Consider the following 20711-nt stretch of genomic DNA (forward strand, 5'->3'; position numbering starts at 1 on the left):
TCCTGACGATCGGGTGACCGTCCACGAAAGTTGCCGGGAGCAACTTTGGAAGCAGGCTCGGTTGAGCGGAAAGGAGCAATCGGCTGATTGTCCACCAACTGTTGCCGGGAGCAACAGCAAACGGGAACGGAACGGATCGATCGGCTTGATCGTCCACCACGGTTGTGGCTTTCCTATCCGGTTCGATACGGACCAAAAAATGGTCAATCCTAGACCATTGGGGGAACTGGCGGAACCTTCGGTTGAAGGTGGCCTCGATGGGTGATAGCTCAACCTCGGAAAATTAATCCAACTCTTGTTGGTCTTGAAAAAGACCGGTGGTTTCGGCTTCGGATGAAGAGAGGAAGAGGCGCGAGTAACTAATTAACTTCGATTTATTTCCGCGATCTTAACTTGACAAAATGTGGACTGTAACTGATCAAAATTCTCCAACGGGAACGGTATTTATAAAACAGATATGTTCTTCTAGAAGCTTCCTCGAACATATGGTGGGGTAGTTCTGCTGCTAGTGGCGGCGGCGTCAACCAATCAGCGCGCAGGCAGCTGCGGTGGTGACGACGACGCTCGCTGCGGTTCGATGATGGATGACGATGATGATCGGCAGGCCGCGGTGCTGCGGGAAAACATGTTGCAACATGTCCAGCCTTTCGTCGGCTGGCTGGATCGTCGAGCACCACACACACACATGCACATTTACACAAGTCTCCCTGGCGAATACATGGCACACAAGACGGGTAGGAAAATGGGATTTGGAAACAGGGGTGTATTCAAGGGCCAGGTTCTATTTTCGCTACTGTGGTCGCGAACAGCTCGATTTTTTCATCACTCTGTATATATCCAACTCATCAAGACTCGTGCTGAAAAAATCAACTTTTTGCAGCTCGTTACGTAAATAACTAGGGTGCCTGTACCAGTTATCGCACTACCTAAGGAAAACAATTTCTACAAAAATAAAAAGAAGACCGATGAATGTCATCGATATGTCAAATGATTGATTAGTTTACATACTTAACAGGAAAATATTGAAACGGAGCCAAAACTACTTTAAGTTTTTATTACGGCGTGTGCCAATGATAGGAACCCTGTACCATTTATGGACACATTTGTTAATTTGGGTTCCACTCCGCACTATTTACATGCATTCCTTATGATATTAGCCATAACTGGTACACTAGGCCGTAATGTCAAGAAAAATGATTAATTTCTATCATAATTAGAACAAATTGTGAAGTTTGATTTATTGCAATCATCTTTTGTGAACGTGATCTCACCGACGAACCGACGTGACAGTGGTGATTCAAAAGTGTCCCCCCCAAATTTACCGGTCGACCACTGAAGCGAGCGATCGCTTCTGTCAAATCAGCGCAGACGCGAACCGTTTCCTATATGAACACACGGGGGTTCGGTGTCGAGCTATCAAATCATCGCGAGCCGTTATAGAGGTGGCGATAGTGTTCGGCTATTTTTCATCATGGCGTCGCGGACAACTTAATTTTAATTTATTTGTTCTAGCTGTCACGTCGGTTCGTCGGTGGTGATCTGTTGCTCACAAAATTTTTCTTGTTGATTTGCAACTTTAAAGGTTGAAAATCAACTATGGCGAATTTGAGGTACTATAGCCTATAGATAGTAGAGTAAACATAGATCAGTGATGATGAATCCGTTGTATCCAAACGAACTGTAAAAATCTGTATCCAAACGAGCATGACGTCACGATTCCAACAACACCAATGGAGCGCATGACGTCATATTCAATCGTCGCACTCTTAAAAAATACTATTCACACGCTTGAAACATTTCACTCAGCGATGTCCGCGGATCTATGTTTACTCTACTATCTATACTATAGCCGTAACTGGTACACTGAGCCTATTTTGTTTTGGTTCTCTGTGTTGAATTTAACATGCATTTATGAGGATCGCCTTGTTTTTATCAGAATTCCGTAATCATGGGTTTGAATATTGTAGGCACTGGCGTCGCCTAGCGGACGACTCTCGAACCAAGATTGCAGGCTGCAATTTGCAGCTGCCAGATAGTTTTTAGCATGCTGAATAAATTTGCCGAAATTGCCGTCTATCTCATCGGGTTCTTGAAATATTCGGTGTGCAAAGTATGTGGCCAAGCTTATCCTGAATGACTCCGGAATCATGTGGACTACCCGGATAAAAACTAACCATAGGGTGTTTGGTGAAAACCATTCCTGCACCATACAGTGTACCAGCTACAATAAAGTGTATTGTAATTAAATGGTTCGCTATACTATACATTTACATTGGATTTTTATGTAACAATATATTATACTGTTTTTTTTACGTTTGAGCCATTCACTTTTCCGAAACATTATTTTTCCGTGAATTTTTAATTATTTATTCAGTTTAAGATTTTTTCCGTGCTTTGTTTTGTTGATGTTTATGACTTTTTTGATGCAAAGGAAAGGAAAGAGAAAAAAGTGAATGAGTATAAGCATCAATTTAAAGTCAATAACATGTTTAAATCAGTGGTAAACCAGATGTCCTAAGAACTGCAGGTCCAAGCAGGGGTCCAAGAGATATGGCGGGCTAGGTGTATAGAGTGCGATGAGAGAAATACGGATGTAGGCCAACCCGGAAAGATGCAGGGCAGATTACCGTAAATCAGTGGATGAGTTTAACACTATTCTTTCTGTATTTGCATTTAGGGGAGTTTTCTCCTCTTCTCTCATGTGAACTTGCCTTCGACCACAATCGAATCAAATGCGGTTGACAAACTTAGCCATCTTTAACATTTGGACTGGACTGAACACTGAAATGACTTCTAATATAGGTTCGTCTGCGGGTTCGCTTTTTAACCTAACTTATATTTGAATCGAACTTGACAGTTTTATCATGAGTTGTTATGTATTTCAAACTTTAGTCAAACTGGTGCCTCAATATTGCAATAACGGTTAAGCACGCTGTAGTGATACTTATGTACCTCGTCACCCACTTCATGCAACTACATTAGTGGTCTAATAACACTTAGCGTGCTCGGCATAGTTCCATCATGCCGCTCAAAGTGTTGCCACAAATAATGCTTAGTTTGCAAAACCCGGTTATCTGGCTGGTGGGGCAAAGGGAGCCTAAGCTTCAACTGTTAATGCAATCAGAGACTACTCAGACTTAGACGTGGGCGATCCTATATATGAAGGGTTATCCAAAACACTCTGGAGAATTCCCAAAGCGCATTCTAATAAATCTAGTAAGCCTAAGATGCCATTTAGAGAAGGAAAATGACAAGATAATATAACTACACTGCCCATAACTGCATATTTTTAACATTTGCAGTTTTTGTCAAAATTGAGTTAATACCGGGGCTCATCTCCAAATCATCAGTACTTTCATCTATCCAAATGAACTTTAGGGCAACTTCACTGGTGGTCCAAATCCTTGTTTTGTTCCAAATTTTTGGACCAAACCGAAAATTTCGGCGTGCACCGGTGTTGTAAATGTTGTTCTAAAAGTTGTTTATACCAGTTGACCGATCTATTTTTTTTGGAACTAGCATAACTTTTGGTCCATTTTCGTCTCGATTTGGACCAGGATTTCTCTGGTTCTAAATTCATGTTGACGTTTGAAAGATCATGCTGGATAAACAACATTGTTTTGTCATTTCGGTTGTCATCGCTCCGTCGGACCTAGCCGAGTAACGAGATTTGTGTGGATGTGGAATCACGGGAATCACCGACGTCGCTGGTGGAACATCGCCCGGAAAAACGCGAGAATTTATTCCTCCAGTCCTCAAGAGCAGCTGCCAGGATTTCCGGATCGACATCCGTGCCACAAAACAGTCAAGATCCGGAGCATGAGTGACGGAAGATGCTGCTGGAAGTGAAGTCGGAACGCAGGAGCATCTGCTCGAATCTAGTTTCGGATGCACGTTCCGAAGTTACTCTTACCTGATGGGGTCCTGCAAAAGCTGCCGAAACTAAAGAAGGAGTTGGATCTCTAACAGCAACCGGAATGCTTCTACATATGCTGTAGGTATACCTATGTGGCTGGAATGTTGTATTTTCCAACGGAATCCAGAAGGCTCGAGAAAATACGTCCTTGACGAGTTCCCGCAGGGGATTCCTTCAAGAGTTCTCGCTGGTGTTTCCTCAAGCAGTTTTCGATGGGAATTCCTCGAAAAGTTCTCGCTGGGATTCCTCCAGGAGTATCCGCTGTGAATTCCTGCTGGGCTTTCCTTAGGAAATCCCAACGGAAATCCTGCTAGGGATTTCTGTATGGACTCTCGCTGGTGATTCCTCAAACAGTTCTCGCTTCATCCAGGATTTCCCGTTGTGGATTCCCGTTGGAAATCTCTTAGGAAGTTGCCACTGGGGATTCCCCTACAATTTTCCGCTAGAAATTCACCTACGATATCCCGCAGGTAATCAGGAGCTCTCGATGGAGATTTCTCCAGGAGAACCCAGTAGGAACCCACTGCGGGAACTCTTGGGAGAATCTAAAATGGGAACATCTGGATGAATCCACAGCGGGAATTCCTGAAGCTCAGGGGAAACCTCCAAGAGTTTCTGCTGTGGATTTCTTCGAAGAATTCTTGCTGGGGATTTCTTCAGAAATTCCCGCTGGGAATTCCTGCAAGATTCCTCCTAGAACTTCCTCTGGGGGTTTCTCTATGGTTTACTGCTGGGGATTCCTCCACAAGTTTACGCTGGGGATTCATCAGACTTCGAAAGTTTCGAGGACTTCCCGCTGGAGATTATTCGAGTAGCTCTCTCAGGGAGAACACGCTGGGAATTCCTGCAGGAGTTCTGCTGTGGATTTCTCCAGGAGTTCCCTCTAGGAATGCCTCGAGGAACTCTGAAAATTCCGTTAAAGTTTCCCTCTTGAGATTCCTCAGGGGTCCCCACTGGATGTACATCCTGGAATTGTCTGTTCTGAACAGGAATTTACACTGGTGGATCTGTCAAAAGCTTCCTCCGGGAATTCTTCCAGGAGTTCCTCCAGGAATTTTTCTAGGTGTTCATTTAGGAATTCTTTCAGGGATTCTTCAGGAATTCCTTCAAGGATTCTTCAGGAATTCCTACAGAGATTCTTCAGTAATTCCTTCAGAAATTCCTTCGGAGATTCTTTAGGAATTCCTTCAGGGATTCTTCAGGAATTCCTTCAGGGCTTCTTCAGGAATTCATTCAGATTTTCTTCAGGAATTCATTCAGGGATTCTTCAGGAATTCTTTCAGCGATTCTTCAGGGATTCTTCAGGAATACCTTCAGGGATTCTACAGGAATTCTGGAATTCCTTCAGGGATTCTTCAGGAATTCTTCTGGAATTCCTTCAGGGATTCTTCAGGAATTCCTTCAGGGATTCCTCAGGAATTCCTTCAGGGATTCCTCAGGAATTCCTTCAGGGATTCCTCAGGAATTGCTTCAGGGATTCTTCAGGAATTCCTTCACGAATTTCTTCAGGGATTCTTCAGGAATTCCTTCAGGGATTCTTCAGGAATTCCTTCAGGGATTCTTCAGGCATTCTTTCAGGGATTCTTCAGGAATTCTTCTGGAATTCCTTCAGGGAATCTTCAGGAATTCCTTCAGGGATTCTTCAGGAATTCCTTCAGGGATTCTTCAGGAATTCCTTCAGGAATTCCTTCAGGGATTCTTCAGGAATTCTTTCAGGGATTCTTCAGGAATTCTTCTGGAATTCCTTCAGGAAATCTTCAGGAATTCCTTAAAGGATTCTTCAGGAATTCCTTCAGGGATTCTTCAGGAATTCCTTCAGGGATTCTTCAGGAATTCCTTCAGGGATTCTTCAGGAATTCCTTCAGGGATTCTTCAGGAATTCCTTCAGGGATTCTTCAGGAATTCCTTCAGGGATTCTTCAGGAATTCCTTCAGGGATTCTTCAGGAATTCCTTCAGGGATTCTTCAAGAATTCCTTCAGGGATTCTTCAGGAATTGCTTCAGGGAATCTTAGGGAATTCCTTCAGGGATTCTTCAAGAATTCCTTCAGGAATTCTTCAGGGATTCTTCAGGAATTTCTTCAGAATTCTTCAGGAATTCATTCAGGGTTTCTTCAGGGATTCTTCGGGAATTCCTTCAGCGATTCTTCAGGAATTCCTTCAGGGATTCTTCAGGAATACCTTCAGGGATTCTTCAGGAATTCTGGAATTCCTTCAGGGATTCTTCAGGAATTCTTCTGGAATTCTTCAGGAATTCTTCTGGAATTCTTCAGGAATTCCTTCAGGGATTCTTCAGGAATTCCTTCAGGGATTCTTCAGGAATTCCTTCAGGGATTCTTCAGGAATTCCTTCAGGGATTCTTCAGGAATCCCTTCAGGGATTCTTCAGGAATTCCTTCAGGAATTCCTTCAGGGATTCTTCAGGAATTCTTTCAGGGATTCTTCAGGAATTGCCGCGGAAATCCTGGATAAATTGCCGAAGAAATTCCTGCAGAAATTGCCGACAAATTTCGTATAGAATTTCTGGAGAAATTCCCTAAAGAATTCCTGGAAAAATTGTCGAAGAAATTTCTGGGGAAATTTCCGAAGGAATTCCTGGAGAATTGCCGAAGGAATTCTTGGTGAAATTGCCAAAGAAATTCCTGGAGATATTGCCGACAGAATACCTAGAGAAATTGCCGAAGGAATACCTGTACAAATTGCCAAAAAAAATCCTAAAGCATTCCTGGAGAAATTTCTTAAAGAGTTATTGTAGAAATTGCCGGAAGAATTTCTGGAGAAATTGCCGACGAAATACCTAGAGAAATTGCCGAAGGAATACCTGGAGAAATTGCCGAAAGAAAACCCTGGGGAATTGCCGGAGGAATTCCTGGAGAATTGCCGAAGAAATTCCTGGAGAAATTGCCGAAAAATTTCCTAAAGAATTTTTGAAGAAATTTCCTAAAGAATTCCTGGAGAAATTTTCGAAGAAATTCCTGCAGAAATTGCCGGCAAATTTCCTATAGAATTTCTGGAGAAATTTCTAAAAGCATTCTTGGAGAAATTGTCGATGGAATTCCTGGAGAAATTGCCGAAACAATTTCCTAAAGCATTGTTGGAGAAATTTCTTAAAGAATTATTGTAGAATTTGCCGGAAGAATTCCTGGAGAAATTGCCGAAGAAATTCCTGGAGATATTGCCGACAGAATACCTAGCGAAATTGCCGCAGGAATACCTAGAGAAATTGCCGAAGGAAATCCTGGAGAATCATCGGAGGAATTCCTGGAGAAATTGCCGAAAAAATATCTGGAGAAATGTTTAAAGCAATACCTGGAAAAAATGCCGAAGGAATTCCTGGAGAATTGTCGAAGGAATTCCTGGAGAAATTGCCGAAGATATTCCTGGAGAAATTACCGACAAATTTCCTAAAGAATTACTGTAAAAATTTCCTAAAGATTTCCTGGAGAAAATGCCGAAGAAATACCTGGAGAATTTGCCGAAGGAATTCCTAGAGAAATTGCCGAAGAAATTTCTGGAGAAATTTCTAAAGGAATTCCTGGAAAAATTGCCGAAGACATTCCTGGAGAAATTACCGACAAATTTCCTAAAGAACTTCTGGAGAAATTTCCAAAAGAATTCGTGGAGAGTTGCTGAAGGAAATCCTGGATAAATTTTCAAAAGAATTCCTGGAGAAATCGCCGAAGGAATTCTTGGAATGATTGCCGAAGGAATTCCTGGAGCATTGCCGAAGGAATTCCTGGAGAAATTTCCGAAGGAATTCCTGGGAAAATTGCCGAAGGAATGCCTGGAGCAATTGCCGAAGGAATGCCTGGAGCAATTGCCGAAAAAAATTCTTAGATAAATTGCCGGAGGATTTTCGGACAAATTTTCGAAGGAATTCCTGGAGAAAATGGCAAAGGAATTCCTAGAGAATTGCCGAAGGAATTCCTGGAGAATTTGTCGAAAGAATCCCTGAAGAAATTGCCGAAGAAATTCCCGGAGAAATTGCCAAAAAATTCCTAAAGAATACCTGGATAAATTTCCCAAAGAATTCTTGGAAAAATTGCCGAAGGAATTCCTGGAGAAAATTCCAAAGGAATGCCTGGACAAATTGCCGAAGGAATTCCTGGAGTAATTTCGTGAAGATTTCCTGAAGAAATTGTCCAAGGAATTCCTGGAAAAATTGCCGAAAGAATTCCTGGAGAAATAACCGAAGAATTTTGCAAATATTGCCGAAGGAATTCCTGGAAAAAATGGCGAAGAAATGCCTGGAAAATTACCGAAGAAATTCGTGGATAAATTGCCGAAGAAATTTCCTAAAGAATTCCTGGAGATGTTTCCTAAAGAATTCCTGGAGAAATTGCCGAAGGAATTCCTGAAGAAATTACCGAAGGAGTTCCTGGAGAAATTGCCGAAGAAATTTCATAAAGAATTCCTGGAGATGTTTTCTAAAGAACTCCTGGAGAAATTGCCGAAGGATTCCTAGAGAAATTACCGAAGAAATTTCTGGAGAAATTGGCGAAGGAATTCCTGGAAAAATTGCCGAAGGAATTTCTGGAGGATTGCCGAAGGAATATCGAGAAATGCCGACGAAATTCCTGGAGAAATTGCCGAAGCAATTCCTGGAAAAATTGCCGAAGGAATTCGTAGAGAATCGCCGAAGGAATTTCAGGAGAAATTGCCGAATGAATTGCTGGAGAAATTGCCGAAGGACAGATACGCGTATTTCGACTACCACTTGTAATCTTCCTCAGTGTCAGTTATCCACAGAGTCGAAGAAATTTCCTAAAGAATTGCTGGAGATATTTCCTAAAGAGTTCCTGGACAAATTTCCGAAGAAATTCCTGGAGAAATTGCCGAAAAAATTTCGTAAAGAATTCCTGAAGAAATTGCCGAAGGAATTCCTGGAAAAATTGCCGAAGGAACTCCTGGAGAAATTGTCAAAGAAATTCCTAGAGAATTTGCCGAAGAAATTCCTGGAGAAAAAATTTCCAAAAAAAATCTTGGAGATATTTCCTAAAGAATTTCTGGAAAAATTGCCAAATAAATTCCTGAAGAAATTGTGGAAGGAGTTCCTGGATAAATTTCGTAAAGAATTCCTGGACAAATTGCCGAAGGAATTCCTGGACAAATTGCCGAATGAATTCCTGGACAAATTGCCGAAGAAATTCCTGGAAAATTACCGAAGAAATTCCTGGAAAATTACCGAAGAAACTCCTGCAGAAATTGCCGAAGAAATTTACTAAAGAATTCCTGGAGATATTTCCTTAAGAACTCCTGGTGAAATTGCCGAAGGAATTCCTGGAGAAATTGCTGAAGAAATTTCTAGAGAAATTGCCGAAGAAATTCCTGGAGAAATTGCCGAAAGAATTTCTGGAGAATTGCCGAAGGAATTCCTGGAGAAATTTCCGAAGAAATACCTGGAGAAATTTCTGGGGAAAATGCCGAAGGAATTCCTGGATAAATTTCAAAAAGAATTCCCGGAACAATCGATGTAGGAATTCTGGAAGGAGGAGAAATTGCCGAAGGAATTCCTGGAAAATTGCTGAAGGAATTTCCGAAGAAATTTCTGGAGGAATTCCAGAAGCAATTGCCAGAAGTTCCCGAAGAACATCTAGTAGAAGTATTCCCGATAAAATGCTGGAGGCATTCTCAAAGAATCCTGGAGGGAATTGAGGGAAAAATCTCGGAAGGAATTGCTGAAATGATACCAGTAGCAATTCCCGGGAGAATCGATGTAGGAATTCTGGGAGGAATCCCGGAAGGAATTCTTGGAGGGATACCAGTAGTAATTTCCGGAAGGAATTGTAGGAATTCTGGGAGGTATCCTGAGAGGAACATCTGGATGAATCCATGAAGAAATTTCTCGATGCATACTTGTAGGAATTGCTGAAGGCATCCCGGGTGGTAGGAATTTCTGGAGGAGAAGGATATCCTGAAAAAGAAATCCGGGGGAATGTTAGAAGTAATTCCAGGAGGGATCTGAATAGTCATTTCTGGGGAAACCTCAAAAGTTATTTCTAGAAGGATTTCCTAGAGGAACCGCGGAATACCTGTTGGAATTCCGGAAGTGACTGCTAGGAAATTCTCGGAAGGAATTTCTGGGAAAATTTCGCAACACATTCCTGGAGATATCCTTTCTGAAGATATCATAGAAAGAGCTCTTGAATGGACTTCCTGAAACACTCTGGGAGAATTTCGTGGAGGAATCCTAGATAGTCCTTGTTTCGTACTTGATATTAAAATGGTAGGACAAATACTTTTTCCAGGATTTTATATAAAAATAGGTAACGGGTGTGATAACATCTTACTTGCTTCACGATATACGAATTCAGTTATCCGGCGTCCTCAGTTTCTAGCCATTTTTGATGAATAACCCGGTTTTTTCGAAATCGACGCCTTGCTCCTATATAGAATCCACCCACGCATCTGAATTTTTTTCCTCAATATTTCGTTTTTCCAATTACTCTACGTAATCCTAGCGGCTTCACACAAAAACGTATTTTCTTAGTATTTCCTCGAATCCAGACATGTTTCATGTTATTTTCATTTATCACTTCAGCTTTATTTCCGACTATCTAATTATCCCGACATCCCCCGGATTCATCCGGGAATGCTCAGCTTTTCCGGACGTGACTAGTTTCCACACAACGGAATGTGTACCATTTATTGCAATAGAGATCATAAATATTGCTCCGCGGTGTCGACCTGATGCAGCTGGCTGATAAGCTTGGCGGTATTTCCGAGGGTACTTCTCAGCGGACGAAATCGGTGGTCGTAAATTTAAGATTGGCATTGGATCCAAAGTTGCGTTCAATGTACATATCCGCATTTGATCTGTAAACAAGTTGACTAGCAGCATACATGGTCAACTTCCGGCTACGAGAACTACGAGAAAAAATCCCCATGCAACGGAATACACTGCGGTCGAGATGATGCACTGGTCAATCCACAATCAATTCATACCGGCCCCGTCGTTCTTCATTTCGAACTCCTAATGCAGCCGTCATCGTCTACAGCTCCACCAGCGCCTTCCGAAGCATCCTCTTAAAATTTTAACCAGGTAGAAGTCGGCCGACAGAGAAAACACCACCTGTAGGAAACATATGATGAAGTAATCGTTGAACAGGGTCTAGAAAAGACGCGTGGCCAGGACGGTTCCGCGGACAATACTTACGGTACGGGTGGCTTAATCGTTCCGTGCTCATTTGGGATTAAGTTCCTTCGGGACGTCGAAGGATATGGTATCGGCAATCTACGGAACCGATGATCACTCCATCACTCTTTGTTTGTTGTTGTTTACAAAAAATGCACCGAAAAAATTTAGAACAACCGGTGCGTGCGCAAGCTTTTTGTTCTATTTTTGTCTGGTCTAATCGATTTGGACCGTTTCAAATTCGGTATAAATTTGGACCAAAAAATGGACCACCAGTGAAGTTGCCCTTACAAGTTTGTTCCAAAAAATGTGAAAAAAATACCAAGTCGTTTTGTCTCATTAACAAATATTAACGAATGTAACCGCATAACAGTCACACTGGAAATACATACTGGCCTCATAACGTACAACCAATCATATTTTGCTCTCATATTTTTTTGAACTATTCGCCCAGCATACAAGAAGTGCTGCAGAAGATTTCTTTGCGTAGTAATTAACTTTGATTTTTTGCCAAATAGACGATTCCCGTCTGACCTAACCCCCCTTTTTTGTATTTTTCTTTGAAAGACAATCGGTTTTCATGATCATTGCCGCTTTCAAATATTTTTTATATGTTTTCCTGATTTTTATACAAATTTTTGAAAATTCGGAAAATCTCTCCAATTTGAAATAAAAATCATCGTGCGAAGTAGTGGAGCTCCACCCCTGGCCTGTGGAGATATTTTTTTTTTGAGATCAGGCTTCCGACCCTGGCGGTCTTTCTGACATGTTTACATTTTGAAATTAAATCTCCATCGCTGCTCGCTCAGTCTGCTCTTTTGTGGGCGAATCGTATTGCTCCAGTTTTGCTGGAAATATTTATTGTTTTACATACCTAATTAAAAAATAATTGTGTACATATTGAGGCTCTAAAACAAATAAAACCTTCCAAACATTGTACAGGTAAGTGCGTAGAATATATTTGAATTCTGGCACCGGCCACGAACACGGCTGACGCCGACACAATTTTCACAAGCCTCCTGTGAAAACGCATTTTTAATATAAAAAAAACGGTCAATTATATCCGGTTTAGTGTCTGGAAAGTACAATTAGTGACCCCGGATTAGTGGACAGTGGATGCTTAGTGTTTCCGGTGATCAGGCTCTGTGATTTTACGTTTTTATAATCTGACGCCGAACTTAACCTATGAGTGTCTGTCATTACCTCCGGCGACTGTGTTAAGGAAAAAAAAATCGAGTTCGTGTCGTAGCAAATTTGCCACCGTCGGGGCACTTTGCTGTTCGTATCAGGTAATTCGGCCACTGTCGGGGCTCCTGATAGCCGCTAAATAAATGAAGTAATTAAAACGGATCGAACCAAACCGCCACCGTCGGGGCGTTTAGCTGTTCGTGGCAGGAAATTCGTCCACCGTCGGGGGGTCCTGATAGACGTAACAATCCTACGTGAACCAAGCCTGAACAACATCGACCGTGTTTGTCGCAACTCAAACTGTCGCTTTAGTCATGTTGTGTAACAGTGTAATGCACTGAATTCCTGAGTTTCGTCGTCAGCTCGTAATCCTGCATCGGAAGTAAAAATGGATATCTGCACCGCCTGCGGCAAAGACGCTCCTGTATTAACCATCAAAGCGAAGGGCAGCAAAAAAGCCAAGAAAGATAAGCAAATTCACTGGATCTGCTGCGACAACTGCCTGAACTGGTTCCACACTACCTGTGTCAGAGTCAACGACGCACTTCTTCCGGATATTAGCAAATTTTGGTATTTCTGTGTGAAGTGCGCTGCGATTGGTCTGCTCATCGCTAAGGCCCCACACCAAACAACCGCCACAGACACCGAAGCAGACATCCAGTCAGTCGCTAAGAAAATCGAAGAAATCACAGCTGAAATAAGTAAATTGAAAGCTGAACTGGAGGAATGCAGGCGAGCCAACAAAAAACAGTTTGATCGTCTGCGCAGCAACCTCGCTGAAATCGAGTGTCGTGATGACAAGATCGCCGAAAAGAACGAACTTATTAACAATATCCAGAAGAAAATGGAAGTCATCGAGTCTGGCGCTAAACTGGCTAGTAGGTGCTCGTCAAGTGTGAATAGTTTCAGGATTGCTGTCAACAAAATCCCGTTCCAGGAAGGTGAGTCTGTGCGGAAGTTAATCGAAAAGCTATTTGACTTCCTTCACCTGGCTGATGTCATCCCTCACATCACCAGCTGTTTCCGGTTACAAGTGAAGGCTTCGAAATGGAAGGATCGCTCTCTATCACCAACCATCATCGTAGTTTTCGACAGTAGGGAAACCAAAGAAGCTGTGCTGCGTAGGTACTTTGAAAAGTACAGGGAAGTTAAACTTCAATACTCCAAAGCAACCTCCCCTTGGAATACCGTTTTACGATCAACGAAGTTCTCTCCATCGAATCCTTCCGCATTCGCAACCTCGCAATCCGGTTAAAGCAAAACAAGCTAGTAGATTCGGTGTTTGTCCGGAACGATAATGTTTCCATTCGTCTGCCTAATCAGAAAAAGTATCTTCCAATTCGTGACACCAATCATCTGCTACAACTTACGAGCGCTTCAGGCGATCCTGATGAAACTGGAGATTTCTTCGACGCAGTGTCAACAAACACATCTTCTGCCTCCCGACTGTAAGAACCCTGAGCTGACGACGACGACGATAAAATATAGCAATGCAAACCCCTCATCAATTCGCAAACCTTCGAATCGGCCATCTCAACGTTCGTGGCCTCGAACGCCATATCGATGGCGTAAAACTGACTCTAGACAAACAGCAGTATCATATCTTTGGCGTAACCGAGACTAAAATGCGAAAGTCTGCCCCGATTGGACCAGTTAAAGTATCCGGATACAACTACATAAGTCATACCCTGCCTTCAGGACGAGGAAGAGGAACGAAAGCCTGTGGCGGTGTCGGATTTTATGTCAAGAAAGGAATTAAAACCACTCCGATCATTAAATCCACTTTCTCCAATGATCACCCTATCTCAAAAAGAGTCGAATATCTTGTTACTCAATTGGTAATCAACGGAATGAATATCGGAGTAGCCGTAATCTACAATCCCTCTTGCGCAAACGATCTCTTTGTTCAAGCATACGAGAAGCTGTTAGTGGATCTTATGGAGTATAATCTTGACAAACTGTTCCTGATCGGCGACTTCAACGTTAACGTTAGAATGACTCAACCCTCCTACAACCTCGCTAGTATACATCGTCTGCACAACACCTTCAACCTGACCATTCTTCAGACACTCCCCACACGGATAACGGAGAATACATCCTCCACTATTGATCTCATGATCACCGATTGTCCACAGTCAATTCGGAAGTCAGCCACCACTACAGCAAACTCCATCTCCGACCATGAAATAGTGTATCTTATCTGCGATGTTCGTGTGCCGAAACCAGTTCCTCAGCGTGTCACCTATCGGAATCTACGTAATATCGATTCACTCCGATTACAAGCAGACTTCCAGACACTGGACTTCAGAGAAGTTTTCAACTCCAATAACATAGACACCAAAACGCAAATTGTATCGCAGCATTTGCAAAATTTGCTACAAACACATGCTCCGGAGCGTGTCACTGTTGTTCGAGACAAGCGGACACCATGGATCACCAGAAGTATCGAGCAAGCAGTCGCAGCTAGAGATCTGGCGTTCAAACTGTATTCACGTAACCCGAACAGAAGCAGAGGAGATCCGCAATGGAATGACTACTGCCGCTTACGAGATAGAGCCAATTCCCTGATTTTCACGGCCAAGAAACGGTATGCTGAGCGAAACTTCTCGAATGATCTGCCCGCGAAGACACTATGGAGCAATTTACGCAGAGACGGAATTCACAATAATAGCAAGAAAACCCACGGGGACGAGGCGGCTGATGTTGACCAGCTAAATCAGTTCTTTGCTGAAGGTCACCTTAATCTGCAGAACCGCGAAGCCAGGATAAGACAACATACGCAGCAGGATCGAACCGCTCACAGACACGGGCATTTCACTTTTCACGATACTGATGCAACCGAAGTAGCTCTCCACATAGCTCAAATAGGATCTAATGCCACTGGCGTAGACGGAATTCCTATTTCCTTCTTGAAAATGTTGTGCCCCTTCATCATTCCGCTTCTTGTTCATTTGTTCAACGCAATCATGAGGACAAAAACTTTCCCTACTGCATGGAAACAAGCAATAATCACACCAATACCGAAGTGCTCACATCCGACGGAACCCAAGGAGTTTCGCCCCATCAGTGTTCTGCCGGCAATGTCAAAAGTCCTTGAAAAAATTCTCCTTGATCAGATCAACGAACATTTGGCGACTGCACCGTTTCTAGCCGTTCACCAGTCAGGATACCGAAAGAGCCACAGTACGACAACTGCGTTGGTTAAAGTCACTCACGACGTGTACAGTAGTCTGGACAAAAATCATTGCACGGTCATGGTGCTCGTCGACTTCTCCCTGGCGTTCAATTGTGTTCGACATCAGCTACTCCAGACAAAATTGGCGGAGGAGTTTGGATTTTCCCATGCAGCATGCGACCTTGTCAGATCTTTCCTCGAGGGTAGAAGCCAAATAGTCAAACTCGGAAATGAATTGTCGCAACAAAGGCAGCTCACAGCCGGTACACCTCAAGGATCATGCCTCAGCGCTCTTCTATTTGGCCTGTACGTTAATAGCCTCCCATACAATTTGCAGTGTCAATATCACATGTATGCGGACGACCTGCAAGTATATATTTCAGGACCGCCTTCTGAAATAGATAGGCTTATTGGGATGATCAACCAGGATCTTGCCACGATTGAGCAGTGGTCTAATGCAAACGGACTTTCGCCTAATCCCAAAAAGACTCAGGCCATAATATTTAGTAAAAGCAGAATTGAACCAGACCCGATGAATAGTGTAACGTTCTGCGGCGAAACTATTCAGTTTAGCCCCAAAGTTGTCAACCTCGGTTTGATCATGGATAGCAGTCTAAAATGGGATGAACATGTCAACGATACAGTGGCAAAAGTTTTCAACGTTCTTCGCACCTTTCGTCGCTTTGGACCAGTACTTGAAACCGAAGTGCGACTGAAATTAGTTCAGTCAGTAATTATGCCGATTTTCACGTACTGTGACATCGTCTACTTCCCGGGACTGTCAGCAGCACAGAAAGAGAGACTTCACAGATGTTTCAAGGCCTCTCTGAGGTTTGTTTACAATCTGTCGCGTCGAACATCAACCGTGCCTGTTAGGAACACAGTAGTTGGACAAGACCTTCCCGATAATTACCACCATCGCATCTGCTGCTTCTTCCGACAAGTTTGGTTCAACACGGTACCGGAGTACATCCAGCAACATCTTCCCAGAAGCCAGATGGACCGTACACGAAATTTCGCGATGCCAGTCAACACTACCACTTCAAGGAGAAGCCTGCTAAACTACGGAGTAGCTGTTTGGAATCGTCTTCCAATTGATATTAAGATGAAACCTTCTGTTTCTACCTTCAAATCAGCTTTGCGAGTACCTCATCACTGAATCGATGTACACTGATAAAATTGCAAAGTTAAAGTTTATATAGTTTAAGAATATACAATTTATAAGACCATGCAATCGTTATTTCTATATTTGTAAACATACTCATTATAGCAACCTATTTAACTTTCATGAGGTGAACTATTAATCGTATGTATGCACCTTATTTTATTTATGTGTGTGCAAACATAATTTTTAAAGATAAGATGTTATAGTTAAAAATTATATATTCTCACACATAATTTTAAAGTTTGGGAGGCTCAGTTGAATAGTAAGCTCGCAACGGCCAGGGCAGGAGGAAGATCAACTTAAAACTAATTTAGCAGTTGCCGTAGCCGGCGTGGAGAAACTTGAAGATCATTATATTATGGTCATCCGTCGCATACCGGCGGGGAACAGGAGCTCCAAGATTTTGTGAAAATCGGATGCCGAAATCTACTGATGGCGATTTTTTTTTTTTCGGAAAATCCACAATTTCCGGAACCAACTCGAAGAGAAGCGGTGCTATAAGCAGGTAAGGGTATGTTAAACGATAAAACCTTGAACAGCAAACAAATCCTCATTGTTTCTTTCAGAAAATAATCATGTTACTGAAGCCAAGACAGCGAAGCCAAGTCTCGGAACCCCACTCAGGATCCACGAACCCTGGGCCTCTTCGGAAGTTCTCTGGCGGCCGGATCCCGTGAAGAAAAACACCCTGAAAATCAAACTCTTCCGTCTACTGCCATAAGCAAAACGCGTCTAACATCACGGTATCATGACAAACGAAGACGAGTTTTAAGAAAAACGAACAATTTCACTGCATTTTTTATGATTTTTTCGAGTTTTTTTTTTTCAATAAACAAAAACAAAAAGTTATTGCGTGATTTATGATTTTCATTCGAAACAAAACATAATTTTCATAAACAACTCGTAAATGAACGGTATAAACCTCACACATAAATTGTATTAATGGAGTCAGTTGATTTTTATTGATTAGGAAGCATACATGTTATCTGTGGGAGGCTCTATAAAATCTATGTTTTAAATCATAAGTTTTAAAGGTGGAGCCAAATTGCAAAAATCTATGTAGTTTCACACATAATAAGTATACGGAAAATCATCTCAGTGTAGAATAATTCAATATCATCTAATTATTAGCACCTTAGCACTGTTAATTGTTATCTATTAGTTATCCCATCAGTATTTTTTTCCCCTCAAAGTTTCCTTGACCCGATAAATGTACAAGATGGTTCACGTATGATTAATAAATTCAATTACAATTACAATTACAATTACAATTAGAATTTGTTTTTCCCCTTGCAGTAACCCATGCAACGGAAGTTGATTTTCGGTTGACACTGGGAATGTTCCTTCGAAAAGCACCACCTGTTGCAACCGGAAGAGGAGTAACCCAGTTGAAGTCCGCTTGCGTTCCGCTACTGATTCCCATTCTATACTCTTCGAAACGCGTCACGATGTGCATCAGCAGCTAAAAACAGTTGCAGCATATGAAGGGAAGGCACTCCCAGGAAGCAAGGGAGGAAGGAAGAACACTCTTATCAGTGCTTGGTTGTGACGGATCGGAAGAATACAATGGATGAGATCAGTTCGTATTTTATTCTGAAGTATTTGGCCTTCATCGGAATCTTAAACAATTATACCAAGAGCTAACTATTCGTGGATGCAAGGGGAACATTGTTCCGGAAATGCAGAAATCTAAATGAGCACCCGGCGATCATCCGGAAGATGACGTAGAAGTTCGATGAGGACATCCACGAGTATCCACCGACCAGGCAGCCGTGGAAGTAGATGGAGTTGCCGTCACACGACCGTGTCACTATCAAACTGATGACGACGTTGGTGGGCATGCCTCTGTTCGTCAGCTTCCATAACGCCACCCGACAATACGGCACGGAGTCGGGCAACCTGCTGACATGCATCGTTTCTTTTACATCGTTAACAGGACATTGCTGGAGATTCGGGCCAGTCAGAAAAAGGATCGGGAACGGAATTCAATTATTATTATTTTAATAAGTAGGTAAATAAAACTGCTTCTTCCTATTTTATTTTTATATTTCTAAAGTAAGGGTGCGAGTACACTATTTGTCCGATTCAAAATGTATGTTCTGTGCAAACACCACCATCCGAAGTTGGTTCTTCCGACCACTCCTGCTCAACCCTTGATGGATCTACCACGTCGCCCACCATAGTTTTAACTGAAGCTTCGGGTTGCGACGTGGTCTCCCTCGGTTTTACGATCCGGTCCGGCTTTCCCGGCGGAATTCCGCCTCAAAATAAATCATAACTGCGAAATTTTGCGCGTCACTAAACTTCAGAGGATTTGGTGAACGTTCTCAACTACAAGTTCTGATTATATCTGCGTATCGTGCGTCACCAAAACACTTCAGAGGACTTGGTGAACCTTCTCAACTACAAGTTCTGATTATATCTGCGTATCGTGCGTCACCAAACAACTTCAGAGGACTTGGTGAACCTTCTCAACTACAAGTTCTGATTATATTTGCGTATCGTGCGTCACCAAAACACTTCAGAGGACTTGGTGAACCTTCTCAACTACAAGTTCTGATTATATCTACGTATCGTGCGTCACCAAACAACTTCAGAGGACTTGGTGAACCTTCTCAACTACAAGTTCTGATTATATCTGCGTATCGTGCGTCACCAAAACACTTCAGAGGACTTGGTGAACCTTCTCAACTACAAGTTCTGATTATATCTACGTATCGTGCGTCACCAAACAACTTCAGAGGACTTGGTGAACCTTCTCAACTACAAGTTCTGATTATATCTGCGTATCGTGCGTCACCAAAACACTTCAGAGGACTTGGTGAACCTTCTCAACTACAAGTTCTGATTATATCTGCGTATCGTGCGTCACCAAACAACTTCAGAGGACTTGGTGAACCTTCTCAACTACAAGTTCTGATTATATTTGCGTATCGTGCGTCACCAAAACACTTCAGAGGACTTGGTGAACCTTCTCAACTACAAGTTCTGATTATATCTACGTATCGTGCGTCACCAAACAACTTCAGAGGACTTGGTGAACCTTCTCAACTACAAGTTCTGATTATATCTGCGTATCGTACGTCACCAAAACACTTCAGAGGACTTGGTGAACCTTCTCAACTACAAGTTATGATTATATCTACGTATCGTGCGTCACCAAACAACTTCAGAGGACTTGGTGAACCTTCTCAACTACAAGTTCTGATTATATCTGCGTATCGTGCGTCACCAAAACACTTCAGAGGACTTGGTGAACCTTCTCAACTACAAGTTCTGATTATATCTACGTATCGTGCGTCACCAAACAACTTCAGAGGACTTGGTGAACCTTCTCAACTACAAGTTCTGATTATATCTGCGTATCGTGCGTCACCAAAACACTTCAGAGGACTTGGTGAACCTTCTCAACTACAAGTTCTGATTATATCTGCGTATCGTGCGTCACCAAAACACTTCAGAGGACTTGGTGAACCTTCTCAACTACAAGTTCTGATTATATCTGCGTATCGTGCGTCACCAAAACACTTCAGAGGACTTGGTGAACCTTCTCAACTACAAGTTCTGATTATATCTGCGTATCGTGCGTCACCAAACAACTTCAGAGGACTTGGTGAACCTTCTCAACTACAAGTTCTGATTATATCTGCGTATCGTGCGTCACCAAACAACTTCAGAGGACTTGGTGAACCTTCTCAACTACAAGTTCTGATTATATCTGCGTATCGTGCGTCACCAATAGACTTCAGAGGACTTGGTGAACCTTCTCAACTACAAGTTCTGATTATATCTACGTATCGTGCGTCACCAAACAACTTCAGAGGACTTGGTGAACCTTCTCAACTACAAGTTCTGATTATATCTGCGTATCGTGCGTCACCAAAACACTTCAGAGGACTTGGTGAACCTTCTCAACTACAAGTTCTGATTATATCTGCGTATCGTGCGTCACCAAACAACTTCAGAGGACTTGGTGAACCTTCTCAACTACAAGTTCTGATTATATCTGCGTATCGTGCGTCACCAAAACACTTCAGAGGACTTGGTGAACCTTCTCAACTACAAGTTCTGATTATATCTACGTATCGTGCGTCACCAAACAACTTCAGAGGACTTGGTGAACCTTCTCAACTAC

General features: G+C 42.4%; 1 protein-coding gene and 1 long non-coding RNA gene across 3 annotated transcripts in view; both read left to right on the forward strand.

Annotated features, from left to right (window-relative positions):
• The window catches only part of LOC109419413 (poly(rC)-binding protein 3), an 885090-nt gene that overhangs the window by 367749 nt on the left and 496630 nt on the right, over nucleotides 1–20711 (forward strand). The gene's annotated exons all lie outside the window — the stretch shown is intronic.
• LOC134288302 (uncharacterized) lies at nucleotides 11475–19405 on the forward strand. Its single transcript, XR_009997890.1, has 2 exons — nucleotides 11475–11990; nucleotides 17873–19405. It is a non-coding gene; the product is annotated as an uncharacterized LOC134288302 (long non-coding RNA).

This window comes from Aedes albopictus, chromosome 2 (assembly GCF_035046485.1).
Source record: "Aedes albopictus strain Foshan chromosome 2, AalbF5, whole genome shotgun sequence".
Taxonomy (NCBI): domain Eukaryota; kingdom Metazoa; phylum Arthropoda; class Insecta; order Diptera; family Culicidae; genus Aedes; species Aedes albopictus.